This window comes from Adiantum capillus-veneris, chromosome 1, assembly GCF_014529385.1.
Source record: "Adiantum capillus-veneris isolate H3 chromosome 1, ASM1452938v2, whole genome shotgun sequence".
Taxonomy (NCBI): domain Eukaryota; kingdom Viridiplantae; phylum Streptophyta; class Polypodiopsida; order Polypodiales; family Pteridaceae; genus Adiantum; species Adiantum capillus-veneris.
The window spans coordinates 168068707-168084488 of NC_140931.1; the positions used below are offsets into that span (position 1 = coordinate 168068707).

The 15782-nt window shown below is 43.1% G+C and overlaps 1 pseudogene; it reads left to right on the top strand.

Annotated features, from left to right (window-relative positions):
- The first annotated feature begins 11780 nt into the window (after positions 1 to 11780).
- LOC147465987 (protein PAM68, chloroplastic pseudogene) lies at positions 11781 to 12901 on the top strand (annotated as a pseudogene).
- The last annotated feature ends 2881 nt before the right edge of the window (positions 12902 to 15782 follow it).

The following is a 15782-nucleotide window of genomic DNA, read 5'->3' on the forward strand; positions in this document are numbered from 1 at the left end:
CTTATTGGCTTGTGCAGTGTATCATTGTTGTGCTCGTTTAATGCAAGCTGTGGCTTCTTGTAAAATGTGTGTGTGATCTCTTGCTAAAGTGTCAACTGCAGGGACATCAACGCTAATAGTGGAGACAGGGACATGGAGTTTCTTCCCATAGACAATTTCAAAGGGTGCACGGTTTGTGGAGGAGTGAGGGGTGTTATTGTAAGCAAATTGAAGCATAGGGAGGTGTTGGTCCCATTTTGCAGTATTTTTAGTGGTATAAGATCGAACAAGGTCCATAATAGTACTGTTTGTGGCTTCTGTTTGACCATTACTTTCAGGCTGAAATGCAGATGTGAAATCCATTTTAGAGCCTAAGTTTTTGGCTAGGGCGACCCAAAAATGATTGCAAAAGCGTCCATCACGGTCGGAGAGAATGACCTTGGGGAAGCCGTGATAAGGGAAGATGGTTTTGAGGAAAAGCTTTGCAGCCTGTGGTGCAGACAATGTCTTTTTGCAGGGTACGAAGTATGCTTGTTTGCTAAAACGGTCAACTATGGTCCATATCATGTCATTGTGTGAGGATGTGGTAGGGAGCCCCGTGATGAAATCCATGGAGATTTGTTCCCAAGGGCCAGCAGGGATGGGGAGAGGCATGAAAAGACCATAAGACTTACCATGATGACGTTTAACTCTTTGACATATTAAACATTGTGAAACAAATTTTGATGCAGTGAGTGTGGTTTGGATTCCTCGGTGACCCATATATGGTGGTGCATGCATTCAGTCATTGCTAGTTCCTTGAAGGGTGTTGTGATGCATAGCTTCTGCTGAAAATAAAGATAACCATTTGCCAATGTGTAGTGTTCATAGGGAAGAACATTATTGTGAGTTATTTCAAACCAAGCACGTGAGAAAGGTGGATCGTGAGCATATGTGTTAGGCATAGAATGAAAAGATTGCACATCACTCACAGAAATGTGATTCAAATAGACATGCTTGATTTTATCAAAGACAGATGAACGAGTAACAGAGAGTACATTCACTTCAGGTTTTCTACTTAATGCGTCTGCTACTACATTCGCTTTACCTGGTTGGTATTGTATCATAGGATGAAAATTTTGAATAAAAATGGCCCATTGGTTATGACGATCAGAAATGGTGGATTGAGTCAGAAGATGTTTAATGGCCTGTTGGCCAGTCTTGATTAGAACTTCAGAGCCCATAATATAGTGTTTCCAAATGTTAAGAACTTCAGAGCCCATAATATAGTGTTTCCAAATGTCTAGAGCGTGGACTACGGCTAGTAATTCTTTATCGTATGTGCTGTATTTGGTTTCAGATGGTTTGAGTTTTTGACTTTCGTAGGCAAGTGGGTGATCATTTTGCATTAAGACTGCGCCTATGCCTGAGCCACTCGCGTCTGTAAAAACTACAAAAAAGGGTTGTGTGAAGTTGGGTAATTGTAGGATGGGGGCATGTGTAAGGAGATATTTGAGAGTGTCAAATGATTTTTGTTGTGTGGGGCCCCAATTGAATGGTACTTTTTGACGAAGTAGAGTGGTCATTGGTGATGCAATGTGTGAGAAGGTTTTGACAAATTTTCGATAAAAGCTTGCTAAACCTAAAAAGGATTTTTTGTCATGCACGGATTTGGGGGTAGGCCATGTTTTAATAGTGTCAATCTTTTGAGGGTCAATGGATATGCCTTTTTCTGAGACAATGTGGCCTAAATAATCAATGTGTGTTTGGAAAAATGTACTTTTGTCAGGATTTGCAAACAATTGGTGCTCATGTAATAGCTCAAAGACAATATGTAGGTGATTTTTGTGCTCGTGCTCATCACGACTGAAAATCAAAATGTCATCAAAGAACACAATAACAAAGTCTTGATAATCAAGAAATATTTTGTTCATCATCCTAGCAAATGTGGCAGGTGCATTTGTGAGACCAAATGGTAAAACAATAAACTCATAATGACCAGATTGGGTACAAAATGCAGTTTTAAAAATATCATTGGGGTGCATACGGATTTGATGGTATCCTGATTTCAAGTCAATTTTGCTAAACAATTTCGCTCCGTGTAAGCGATCTAGGAGGTCGTCTATACGTGGGATGGGATAGCGGTTTTTGAAGTGACCTTGTTTAATGCACGATAGTCTATGCACATGCGAAAATTTTTGTTTTTCTTTTGGACTAAGAGAACCGGGGCACCAAAAGGGGATGCACTAGGACGGATGAGGCCCTTATCTAGGAGTTCGGTGATTTGTTTTTGGATTTCTTATTGGTGCAAGGGACTATGTCTATATGGTGCTCTGTGTGGAGGTTGTGAGCCTGAAAAATTTTCAATTTTATGATCTAATTCACCACGAGAGGGTGGGAGGTGAGGGGGGTAATCATCCACAAAGCAATCATTATACTGTGAGAGGAAATCATTATGTGTGTGAGAGAGAGACGATTGTGTGTGCTCCACTTCGGTAACAAATATCATGTATGCTTTGTCATCCTTTCGTAGTGCACGTTTTGCTTGTGTGTGTGATATCAGGGGAAACATAGCAAGTGATGCATCAGCAAAAAGTGAAATAGATTTTCCATTGAAAGTGAAATGCATTGTGTGTGTGCGATAGTCAATTTGTGGATTATGTTGGTATCAAAAAGGCATGCCCAAAATGATATCTGTGGATTGCAATGGTGCAATTAAAAAATCACGCTGTTCTTTGTAATCACCAATGGTAATTGTGAGAGATTTAATTTCACGTGTGCCATTGTACCTAGTACCTTGAAAAGCACATTTAACTTTGTATGCAGATGGTGTGGTGGTTAAATTCAATTTTCGTACCAATTTTTCAGAAATAAAATCGTGTGAACTACCATCATCGTGTAAAATAGACACACTTGAATTTTGAATTTTGCCTTTCTGACGGAGCAAAGCATGAATTGAAATTGGCATACCTGGTATGTGAGGTGGTGTTGCGGCTGTCCAATCAGCCATGGCGTTGTCTAGGGGTTTTGATTCATCTTCGATGTTGTGTAGGTGAGATGTGGGTTGGCGAGGACCGGGTGGACGGTTGCTGGTGCAGTTGGCCTCAACATGGCCGTATTGGAGGAATTTGAAGCACCAAACACCATTGCGACGTGCGGGGGGGTTGGGGTGATAATGTGTGTTTGAAATTTGAGGTGCAGTGTGTGTGGGTGGAATGGTGGAGTTGTGTTGTTGGCGATGATTATTTTGGTGACTACGGGGAAAGGGGGATGGACGGGTTTGTGTGTAATTATTTGTGCGAGGATTTGAAGTATACCTGTTGAAATGATTACCGTTGCGATTGCGATTGCGGTTGTGGTTACCCCACTGATTGCGAGGTTGAAAATTTGGACGGTTGGGATTGCGCGTGTTGCGCACTTCATGGACGATATAGTTGATTTCTTTCTCAGCATCGTAGGCCAAGGATATATCTTCATAAAGAGACGCCGGTTTAAGAGAATTGAGTTTTGACTGTATACCGTTGGGAAGACCGTCTTCATATTTGCGTTGGAGAGACTCTGCAGGCACTTCTTCTACCATACGGAGGAGTAGAAGACGTTCTCAGAAGCGGCCAGTGTAATGAGAGATGGTGTCTTCTTGAATCCATGAGAATTTAGCCCAAGCACGACAAGCGTCAAGACCAAACTGAGGGGGTAGGAAGGAATCTTTGACCCGCTGTTGAAAATTGTCCCAAGTTGATGGTCGTTCTGCCGTTTTATGAAGCACGCTCCACCAAAGTGAAGCTTGACCAGAAAGGTGATTAGTAGCATATTTAATTTTATCTTTTTCAGTGAAAGATTCGCCAGCGAAATAATCGTTGAATTGAGTTAACCAAGATAGCACTGTTTTACCAATTTTGCGACCATCAAACTTGAAAAACGTGAAATATTTTTGACTTATCTTTGCCTCTTTGCTGGATTGTTGAGCTTCGAACGCAGCCTTCAAAATTTGATCATACGTTCATCTTCGTTGTCGTCTTCGCGTGCTCGTTTCTGATCATTTGCAACAAGGAGTTGATTCGCAATGTCGAATTCCTGTTGCAGCAAGAATACTTGTTGCTCCAAGGTCGGTGCCGGGAGAGGTGAATCGATGGTCCAATCGAAAGGGTTACTGGCGCCATTTGTCTCCATGATGATTGGGGAAATTGGTAATTACGTTGATTTGTTGCAAATCCCGATCCGGGGTAGAAGGTTTACGACCAGTAAATTCAACTAACCTGATTCCACGCTGTTGAATAGAGTAAAAGAGTTCGTAAGCCCAACGCCAGGTAGTGCAAAGCTCACGATGGTGTAGAGCAGTTGTGAGGTTTTTGACGTAGAAGCAATGCAAACGAGTGGGTTGCTGATGATGTAGCGGTGCGCAATCAACGTGTTGCTGGTTGTGTATGCGGCATAGCAGAGGAGGCATCTGATTGGAGAAGAACGACGAGAATTACCACCCTGTTGGATAGGTGCGACAAGCTCGGTCTAGGCAAAGAACGGTGATGGCTATCGTTGCGGCTTATTTTGCAATAGAGATGGATACGTCCCGAGGGTCTCTGTTTGGGTAGGGAGATGCGGTCCGTTCCATCGAGATGTTGAAGATGATGACACTGTGTATGTGCGTGTGTGTGTGTGTGTGTGTGTGTGTGTGTGTGTGTGTTAAGCAACCATATAGGATATGTGTGTGTGTGTGTGCGTGCGTGTGTGTGTGTGTGTGTGTATTAAGCAATTGCATAGGATATGTGTGTAGCTTCCCTTTGGTAATCCCTCTCCTCTCTATAGGGAGTCGGGAGTAAAAAAAAGAACACCCTCCCGAAAAAAATAGAGCCTTTAATGTTCGGTTTTGAACGCCATTATCATCCCGTGGGTGTCGGCCAAGAGCGAAGAGAGAGAGACTATGAATGGAGTGAGTTACTGGAGGTGTTCCCTTACTTCAGAACCTCTACATGGCAGTCCAAAAGAAGGGGTCGCACAGTCTGCATGGACGAGGGAAGGAATGGGTGGTGATGGATGCATGAGATGAAGATAGAGAGAGAGAAACAAACATATATCCAATGGTTGGTATTGCTTGCAGTGATCCCGTGAGGCCGCCATGAAGTCGTTAGGTTCCTGGGGAGTTATAGTGGTTGGAGGAGAGAGGTATGGGAGGATTTTCTGGTCATCCAGTCGATGAGAAGTGGGGCGGGGTGGTTGAATACGAGAGGGCAAGAGAGAGAGAGAGAGAGAGACAGTGAAAGTGTGGTCGTCATGCGAGAAAAAGAGAGAGAGAGAGAGAGAGAGAGAGAGAGAGTGGTTCAGCTGCATCTGAGTGTTGGGTAATCAGAGCCGCCACAGGTAAAGGTGAGGGTGAGGGAAGTGAACTGGGAGGGGGGAGAAGTAGGTAAGCTATAAAAAAAAAGAGCGGTGGATACCGCATGAAAAAAATAGCGGGGTAGGCGTTGCAGGACGAAGAGCGGAACGGCAAGAGGAAAGCCGACTGAGTCGGGTCGCCAGGTCGCGTAGGATCCGGCGCAGGGTTTGCTGCGAGCCTTCTGCAGGTAGAAGGGGTGAGGTGGCGTCCTGGGCAGACGTGGTGAGGTTGGTGCCACACAGAGACAAAGAGGGAGAGATGATGACGATAAGTAGACAATCTTTTGCCCTTAGGGTAATAATTAAACACAGAGAATACGAGGGTGTTCCCACCAAAAGCAAGCAAGAACCTTGTTAGAGTAACCTTGTACAAACGTAAACTAGCCCGTGGACGGAGATAGTTGGTCATGGCGAAACTCCACCGTACGCATGCAATCAAGATGTGATTAGCAAAGATATCATGTGATTAAGAAAAAGTTGAAGCAAATTGTAATCATAATCATGCGATTAATAAAAATTTGAAGCTAATTCTTAATCATAATCATAATACTTAGGATCAAAGTTTCACTTATCTTTGCATGTGTAGCCTTTGTAATGTTGAAACTAATTGGAGCGTAGTCCCTACCACTGCTACAAACGGAAGCTTGGCTGCCCTGCATAATATCCGAAATAGCACGCTACAAACCATAAACAGACTAATCAACATACCTGGCAACCACATAGATGCATAATCGCGAGATACACGGGCAGAGAGAGAGAAAGTGCGAGAGAGAGTAATGGAACACGTGCGGACGCACCTCCTAGAATGGAGTGCTACGCCGACACGGTGAGGGATAAGAGAAGAGAGGAGAGAAGAATACACAAACATTGGGTGCAATCTCCCCCCGTGCAAGAGTGAGCATGTCCCTCTTGCACGTATTTATTTTATAGGAAAGTTCATGCTAAAAAATGAGTTACATCCAGTTCACACTCGGCATAAAATAGTCATGGCTCATAAAGAGTTCAATGTAACAATTAATAGCTGTCTACATCTCAACTTATAACTAAACCATAAATACTAAGGCTTGCCACACAAAATCCAATGGTGGTAGTTTTATTCTGAATAACTGCTATCGCCTTATTGTCCAGCACGTGCCAATCACTGATCTGCTCACACAACACCCAACAAGTGATCATATTCCACAATTCAAATCAACATTGCAATCCTTCATCAAAATATCAAATATTTCACAAATATATCATCAAAATATCAATTCCATTACATTACTTTCTTTGAGCCAATCTATTGTGCTCTATGTATAGTGGGTGTTGTAGAATGCTTTTGAAAATATACAATGGCACTACATCATAGCGTTACACACACACACACACATCTATATATGTATGTGTGTGTGTGTATCTATATATATGTGTGTGTGTGTGTGTGTGTATATATATGTGTGTGTGTGTGTGTGTGTGTGTGTATATGTGTGTGTGTGTGTGTGTATATGTGTGTGTGTGTGTGTGTGTGTATATATGCACGCGTGCGTGTGTGTGTGTGTATATATATGTGTGTGTGTGTGTGTGCGTATATATATGTGTGTGTGTGTGTGTGTGTGTATATATGTATGTATGTATGTACACACACACATATATATATGTATGGAGAGAGAGAGAGAGAGAGAGAGAGAGAGAGAGAGAGAGAGAGAGAGAGAGAGAGAGAGAGTCAGTCCTCGAAGGTCAAATATGATCCGCAATGCATCTAAAAAGACCACTCTCTAAGGAGTATCTGACTTCACAATCTGCTAACTGCCTCAGTGAGATCAGACTACGTCTCAACTGAGGAACGTATCGCACATGTTGTTGAGTATAAGATGCACCACTAGGTAATGAAAAGAAAACATCTCTAGCACCCGCGATGTCAACTTTCGAACCATCCTCCAAGTGCACACGACCAAAGCTCCCACTAGAGAAAATACTAAATCACCCACGATGTGGAGTGATGTGAAAAATTGCACCCTCATCTAGCAACCAACGGGAAGAAGTGCCACCTCTCGAAGATATGTAAGCAAGAGGAATGCTATAGGTCAATGTGACATCACTGTCAGTGGCATATGAAACCACCTCTCTAGCATGTGTCAAAACCATCTCCACATCACGCATACATCTCCGTCATTGCCTCATACGTCTGAAATGACGACGCCTAATGTGCGTTGTATGACCACAATGCCAACATCGCATATATCGACAACTATGAGACCTTTGTCTCTCATGAGTTGTCTTGTTCACTTTGAATTGTCACACATGACGGATGTCATATCTGTGAATAGTGCATATGCAACAAAAAGTGTATGGTGATCAAACCAAACTATGGCAAGAAATCCTGGGAGAAAACTGACAATCTCTCCTCTCAAAATTGAGAAAAATCTGATCTCAACCATAAACCATGCCAAAGGATGGCAACAAAGTGGGATATCACTCGCCACTACACAATCATAACCATGATCAACACATCAATATGATGCTAGCATATGCAACTTATAGCGCAATGTAGGTCTACCAAGAGAGGTACAAAAGCAATGTCCAAAAACCTATGTTAAACCAAGTAGAAACCACACATAGAAAATCCGAGGATAAAAAGAGCATATGCGGCGTAAGTGAAGAGAAAACACGATGCTCAATATGAATGTCACAAAACTATATGCAAAATCTGACAACTACAAGCAACCTATAGAACTTGCGACTACTTGTGAGCTGTAGCCACTATGATCATATGCAAATCTCACTCGTGCGAGAGTGGATACAAGAACACCAATCCGTCTCCAAAACTGATAAAACCTATGAAAGTGGGAGTCAAAATTTGATCACTGTCAAAATGGGAGTCACATTCGACCATTAAACCATTAGAGAGTAAACTGCAGATACACATTATCATGGCGAGAATCCACAAAAAACAGATAGAGTTTCCCCTACACAAGGATCATAAACTCAACTCAAATCTCAACCATGAAACTACATCCAAGATGCCAAAGTGGTACATGATCTTGACCACTACAAAATAACCAAAAATCTGTCAAAACCTCGACCACAATAATCTTCAAAAAGAACTCAAGACCATAAATTGGTAAACACTACTTAACGCATAAACTCGTAAACACCACTCAATGCCAAAGAGTAGAAATGCCAAAAATGGCTTCACCATGTCACATACAATGGAAATCTGCTCTCACTATATGATGTCAATGGAGTGTCCACGCATAAACAAGCATCAAAGCCACATGAAAACTACCACCATGTCCATAAACCGAAGCACTAACTCAATGCAAAAATGTCCTGCAACAAGGCTATGCACAAAGATTAGAGAACAAAGTCTCTCAGAAACCGCAAAGACCATTCATCAAGGACCATGTCAAAATGGTTGCCAAGAATCTCTGAAACCTCAGAGAAAAGCACACGCATGTCTATGTCGGCAAACAAAATTGCATACCAAGTAGATGAGTCTGGAGACAATTTGTATGCCAAAACCTGTGAAAGAAGCTCCACTTGTGTGCTCAAAAAACCGCGTCTCTCAAGAGACCGCTTCGATGGTGTGTCAACGTCTTTGTGACTCTTTACCCAAATCACCAAAAAAACCTCAAACCTCAAGCTCTGCACAAGCTTAATTTGCATCTTCAACCTCATAATTGATGCACCTAACTTGAGCACTTGTCGTGCTTTCAAAAGTGCATTATACTCTCACACTTCATGAAACATAAAAGCTGAAATTTCTTGCATATAGCCAGTGTGAGTTGAATATCAGCAAAACGGTGAGGAATTTGTAGAAATTTTCTTTTGCAAAGTTGTAGACCATGTCAAAATGGAGGGTATTGGAGGGAATTTTTTTCAGATTTTCATTTTATAAGGAGAAAATTGATATGCAAAAGAGTGCTATTGCGCACCTAGTTTTTAGGATAGCACCTTCACCTACACACAATGTTCCACATCTCTTCCGAGCTTCCACAAGAGCATACATCACTCTCACCTGAACTCTCAAGCTCCCATTGAGTTCTCACAAAACCTCCAAGCTTTCTTGATCTCTCCATCGCCGAGAGTGAGCAACATATCGCCTCGGAGCTCTTGATGCCACTGTGCTCTTGGCGATTGCCATGTGCTCTGATACTAGTTGAAGGGATGCACGAATGCGGTGCGTGTGCAGAGAAGGAAGGGGAGAGAGAGAGAGAGAGAGAGAGAGAGAGAACACGTTGAGTGTCCTGAAGCAACACTCACTCCTTATTCTTCCATATATATAAAGATAAAGAAAGTGAGAGGGTCAGAGAAGTTAGTGGGCAGCAGACATTGGTGGGGACGTTCGTCCTAGGGCAAGGCACATGCCGCCTTTATCCCAACAATTGTTGTCAAGGGCATCACACATCACACAAAGATTGGGATAGCCCCTAGCTCGTGCCGACTTTTGAACACACATGATTTTCCTAACATAAACTTGTTCTTAACTTTACAAATTGGACAACAACTGAAAAGCTCATGCAGCCTGATGGTGAGCAACACCAAGAGAGAGGGAAAATGTACCATTGTTTCCACAAATATTTCGAGCTTTCAATACCTTGTAAACAACTAACAAGTTCAAACGGTCCTCCTTTGGATGCAAAAAACTTTTCTCTTTTTTTTATTAGCCTGTTACTCTTGAGGCCTATAAAAAATGTTATGCGTAGATAACATGGCAAATAATTGTTAAAATCTCATCCCTGCAACCAAGGTCCACATTGGTGAGTAGCATTTTTTATAAAAGAGGTTCCAAAGGAAAATTAGTCAGCTTCATTCCCAACTTTATCGAAAGCCCTTCCTCGTCCAAGACTCCTAGACTATAGAACTATAGAGCTATTACATGGACGATATTAGAGCATGTGGAGGCGGTGGATCCATAAAATTGAAAGCCAGTATACTATTAATGCCCACATACTTGAATTGAAAAGTTGTATTTCCCATATTTATTCTTAGAATTTCTGTCAATTGCTAGCAACGATTCATTCCTGCATGTGCACTCCGTGTGATAGCACTTTCTTGGTCCTGTTCTACTTGCTCGTCGTGCTCTTTCCTTTGCAAAATCTTGAGAAGTGGACGTGTTGATAAGTGAATCTAACCCAAGATTGGGATTTTTGACATTCTACTTAACAAAACTTGGATCTACTACATAATAGATTCCATCAATGCTTAAAGATGCCTCTGCTCTTTGGCTACAACCACCACTTTCCTTGTTCTTGGTAGTGCTCGGTCAAAAGTTCTTGTTTGCATTTCACTAGAAAGGGCACTATAAATTGGGAGTATAATCAACATTGGACCATTGGGACCCAACCCCTTCATTTGCTCATACAAGATCTGGCATGCTCTATCAATTTCTTCTTGTCCTTGCTAAAATGGGAAGGTTATCACCTCTCACCTTCTAATTAAGTTAAATGTACTTGCAATAATAAGTGCAGTATATAGAAAGTCACTCTTTGGTTGCTTTGTGTGTGAGCAGGGTTTTTTGGACACTATAGCACGACAGGGTTTGGCCTCGACAACTAGCTAAAAGCCCCCCCCCCCCCCCCCCCCCCCCCCCCCCCCCCCCCTCTCTCTCTCATCAACTATTCCTCGCCAACATGGAGGCTTAACACATTGTATCTTTCCTTAATAGATATCCAAGATGTCGCCTGCCATTGCCTTGTGAGACAGAGACCCCAAATAGAGTTCATTTGATGTAGTTCATCATGTCGATCAACTCCATGTCAGTAATGTCATCCATTCTGAGGAGAGAGAGAGAGAGAGAGAGAGAGAGAGAGAGAGAGAGAGAGAGAGAGAGAGAGAGAGAGAGAGAGAGAGAGAGAGGAGAGGGGGGGGGGGGGGGGGGGGGGGAATGAAGTGAACACGAGCAGGCAGTAGCCAGGGCGTAGCTCTTGATTTGAACGTGGAGGAGGAAGGGTGCTTCATGGCTCGCTCTGCCGCATGTAAGTCATGTGAGGCATAGTTATTAGTAGCTCTGAGCCTTTATCATGGTCATGCAAGAGAACAAAGCCAACACAATAGAACTATGGCCAGCCCTTCACAACTATGCCGATTTTGGCATAGTTGTCCAATTATCAGTGAAGGATGCTAAATGATTGCAGAATACGGTATTGAAATAACTAAAAAAGAAGCATAATTTTTTTATTGAAAATTATGTAGCAACGATGACATGGACGAACCTCAGCTCCGTCACACTCGTTGATGGCCCCCTGCAAAGTCCACTCCCTCTCTGTCTGGACCAACCTCCATATGCAAGTCTTGGCAAGCTTGCAAACTCTAGGTGACGGTAATTTGCTGCAGTAGGCAGCTGCGTGACCAAGACAACGGCTCAATTTTCTAAAAGTGGCATCATTGGTCAATTATCCACTACGAGACAACTAAGCTTCGTGTGACCACGCTCTTAATATGTATGTAGTATTTGACTCAGATGGAAGCCTTTTGTAGTAGAAATGTTTCTTCTTCTTTGGATAGCCTCCTATGACACCATGTTGCTTGGAGATATCTTACACTCATCCACACTCGTGTTGCGCGCTGCAGAGAGAAGTAGAGGCCTGTTCCTCCACGTTCCACCGCAAGCTCCAGGATTTCTGTATGCATCAAGGTACGCTCGGAATGGTCGCAGCACGCTACACATTCTGGCCCTCCAGAGTCCCAAGGGTTTTGGCCCGCCTCCACCCAAGATCATCAAACCCTTACCTGCAGAGGAGAAAGAAATAAGCAAAACGAAAAAGGGGCAACGAAGACTCTCCGATGATTCGGAGGCTGGTGGCGAGGACGACGACGATGAGGTCCCGCAGATTGTCATGGATCGGATGATCAAGCGCATCGGGGTTTCAATAGCAGTGCCTGTTGTGCTGGCTGTGCTCATGTTTCCCTTGTTTTGGTTTCTGAAGGTTCAACTCAGAGTGGATGTTCCTGAGTGGCTGCCCTTACTAGTTTCAGGCACCTTCTTCGGCTCGGCAGCACTGGGTATTACATACGGCATCATCTCCACCAGCTGGGATCCTCTTCGAGATGGGTCCTTCCTGGGCTGGAAAGAGGCCAATGCCAATTGGCCCATTTTCTTCAACAGTCTGCAGGGAAAACAAGCAAGGAGGTGAATGAGAGAAGAAATTCGCTTGTCCATTGCAGCAGGCAGGGAAATTGTCTTGTGTTGTCGCAATCATGTACCATCATCATTATTGGCAGGGTTTATTCAGAACATTCCCCCCCCTTTTTTTTTTCATGAGTTCCTCATCTATGAGGAGAATGTGGTTGTGCATTTGTATGGTGGCTCCGCTCTGCTCTCTCTCGACAAGATCATGGACTTTCGCAAATCGACACCAAAGAGGTGCAGTAAATATTCAGAGTGTTTTGCGCTTGTATCACAATATATATATCAATCTATTTCGTTACTAAATTGACGGAATAGAATCCGTTGTATTGCGAGAGTAGTCTTACTCGTGCACAACAAGAAGGTGAGTATTCATGAACTGTCGAGTTGAGAAGTACACCTGATCGGTATGGTATTCGTCTGTATTATTAACATGAGAAGATCTGGTTCGGGCATTGTGGATGGAAAGTTGTGAATCCAAGCAGTTTTTGTGTGCTGTTTGGATGCGGGTTCACATGGTTTGACGTGGGAGAGCTTTTCTTTTTGTTTTGTATTAGAGTTTGGATGCTCTTGTCATGAGGTTTATGTTTACTTGAAATGCTATTGTACGCATGAATGGCTCCTCAAGGCCTTGTTTTTACAAGATTTAGTACTGTCATCTAATGTGTGAAGCATGCTCTCGCATTGCATATCTACAGATAGGGACAACATTATGGATCCTGATTTTTAGTCTTTCCCCTGGCAAGGAGCTTTCCATTCTACCATTCAGCACACTGTTTCTGGTTTAATATGCCAGAAATGATTGCTTCATTATGGCAGAGTCTGCCCTGCATCTCTACAGCAATCTTAGCAGCTTACTACGTAGGCCTTTGTAATGATGTGTGCGCATGTGCATAGGAGCACGTCCCTACCCAACTATTGGTGGTTCCTATCAAGTTATGAGGGTGTGTGGTGAGGTTATATGTGGTCACAGTATGTAAGGTAAAGCAGTGCAGTCCTTTATGAGGGTGTCATGAGGTTATTTGTGGGTCTTTGGTTTCTCATCTTGGAGCCTGGTTACGTTCACAAGTAGTTTTGAGGGTTGTCAATAGAGATTGTGTCTTGTTGCGGGTTCTTCTGTATAGAGACCTCAATCATTTCTTTTCTTGGCCTTGGACAATCTGGCGGTGTAATTGAGCATGCCATTGAGTTGCTTGGTCTTGCTTCTAGGTGGCGTGTTATGCTCTAATTGATTGCAAAGCATCATGTATCAATATAGTGTCTGTGAAGAGTGTCTTGTGCACAGACTGTAGCAGGAGGGCTTGCCAAAAACATTTTTCCTAACCGAAGAAAATAAGGGCACACTTAAAACTCTTCTGGTTTTTGGCCTGCTCGAACAGGCCTTAGAGGAGAATGGAGAAATGTGTACCTTTACATCAGTCTTACACATGGATGGTCAGGATTCTAGGATTTGACGGGCAGATACTTGGAGAATTGGCGCCACTGTGAGCGTGGGGAAGAGATGGGCCACAGATATCGATTGTGGAGATGTAGACAGCAGGGTACATTTGCTTTTTGAAGGTGTTGTGGGCCCATGCAGCCCCGCCTTGAAGCCTCGTCACTGATTTGAATGTCTCTTCTACATTTCATGCAGCAATTGCACTAGTGATCATAGGCAGCAATTGCTAGTCAAATGGAACTGCAGGATGAGGGTGCCGATGACAGAAGGGAACGCAAAGCTGCCAAAGATGTTGGTGTTCGCAAGAAGCAGCCCCTGGTTGAAGAGATGCCTACATTGCTCACGCGCAAGTTCTGGTTCCATACAAGCAGGAAATTTGTCGTTTGTCAATCCAACTGTCTTCAAGTTTAGCAACTAGGCCGAATTTCCTCGGGTATCAATGGGATCATCATGCTGAGCAGTAACAACAAATTCATGCTTTGCTTTCTTGCCAAGTGATGATGCTAGTAGGCTAGGTGGCCTTGGCATGCTTTGCTTCCCTCCCAAGTGATGATGCTAATAGGCTAGGTGGCCTTGGCATCTCCACGACACTAATTGACACCTCCTCCCTGTCCCGGGAGGAGATTTAGGGTCTGAGGTCGTTGTTGATAGTGTGTCCGATTCATTTGGAGAATAAAAAAATGGATTGTGTCATAAAATCTAATATCTAACCCATCCAAATGATTTTCTCATATTAAACTGATCATTTAATGAGAGAGAATGAACGGGAATAAGAGTTAGAATATAGACATGTGCTTATGGATCTATCTCAGCACGGGACCAACGTCAACGGGTCCAAAGGGGAGATGGTCTGTCAAAGAGCAGTGCTAGCTAATGGAGCTTGAAAGACCTCAGGGTTAGCTCATTAAAGACCTCCAAAGGTTAGTGTTAAAAGTCCTTAGACCTAAAACCTTAGGCAAGCTAGGGCTCAGCTTGAGGTGGGAACTATGTCCAAGCTTGAGGTGCTCGTCGTGCTTATTGACTAATGTGCTTGAGGTGCTTGTCATGTTTTATGACGGGTGCTTGAAGGGCTTCATGACTAAGGTGCTCAAGGAGGTGAGGTGTTCCAAAGTCAACATGATCCCTACTAGAAGGGGGGCGAGCCCTAAAGCTAGGGACATGAGAGAGAAAACATACACTCACTCAAGGCAAGCCCAAGACTTGAGAGGCAAAAAGGACACATGTCAAGCACTTAACTGCCCTCATGTAGTGCTTAAAGCTTATTGGTTGACCTCTAAGGGGTCCAATGAGAATTTAGTTTATTTAAATAATTATCTATGCATTATCAAGTCCTCTCTCTCAAAGGGATAAAGATGACATATGTTCAAAGACTACCCATGTTGCTTGATATGCACTAAGCATGTGATTGGCTAGGCTTGTAGGGGTCCACTCAAATTCAAGGATGAGCTACAAGGAGGGGTCGACCAAAGCAAGCTTCCCTGTTAGCTCTCTCCACTGTTGATGGTCTTTGAGGTCTTGGGATTGAGGCCGGGGACAAGTTAATGTTTTCATTTAGCTAAGTTACGAACATAATTGTGGTGCAGGAAGCTCTCTATCTTCATTGCATCATCAAGGTCTCAAGGAACACAAAGCGTATATTGAACCAACTCTCTCTTTATGGGAGAAGCTATACTACAAAAGCCTTTGAAAGGGGACCGGTTCCAAATAAATCCGGTCAACTGTTGTCAAGTTCTCTAATTCTCTCTATTGCAAAATATTATTCATGCCCAAGTTAAGTAAGTATAATGGTTATGTTGTTGCCTCTAATCAAGTTCACCCTCTATTTTCTCACAATATTTTCATAAAAATGCTCACTACAGTTTTCTTAATTTCGCTATTCTCAATATTCATAGTCTATTTCCAATA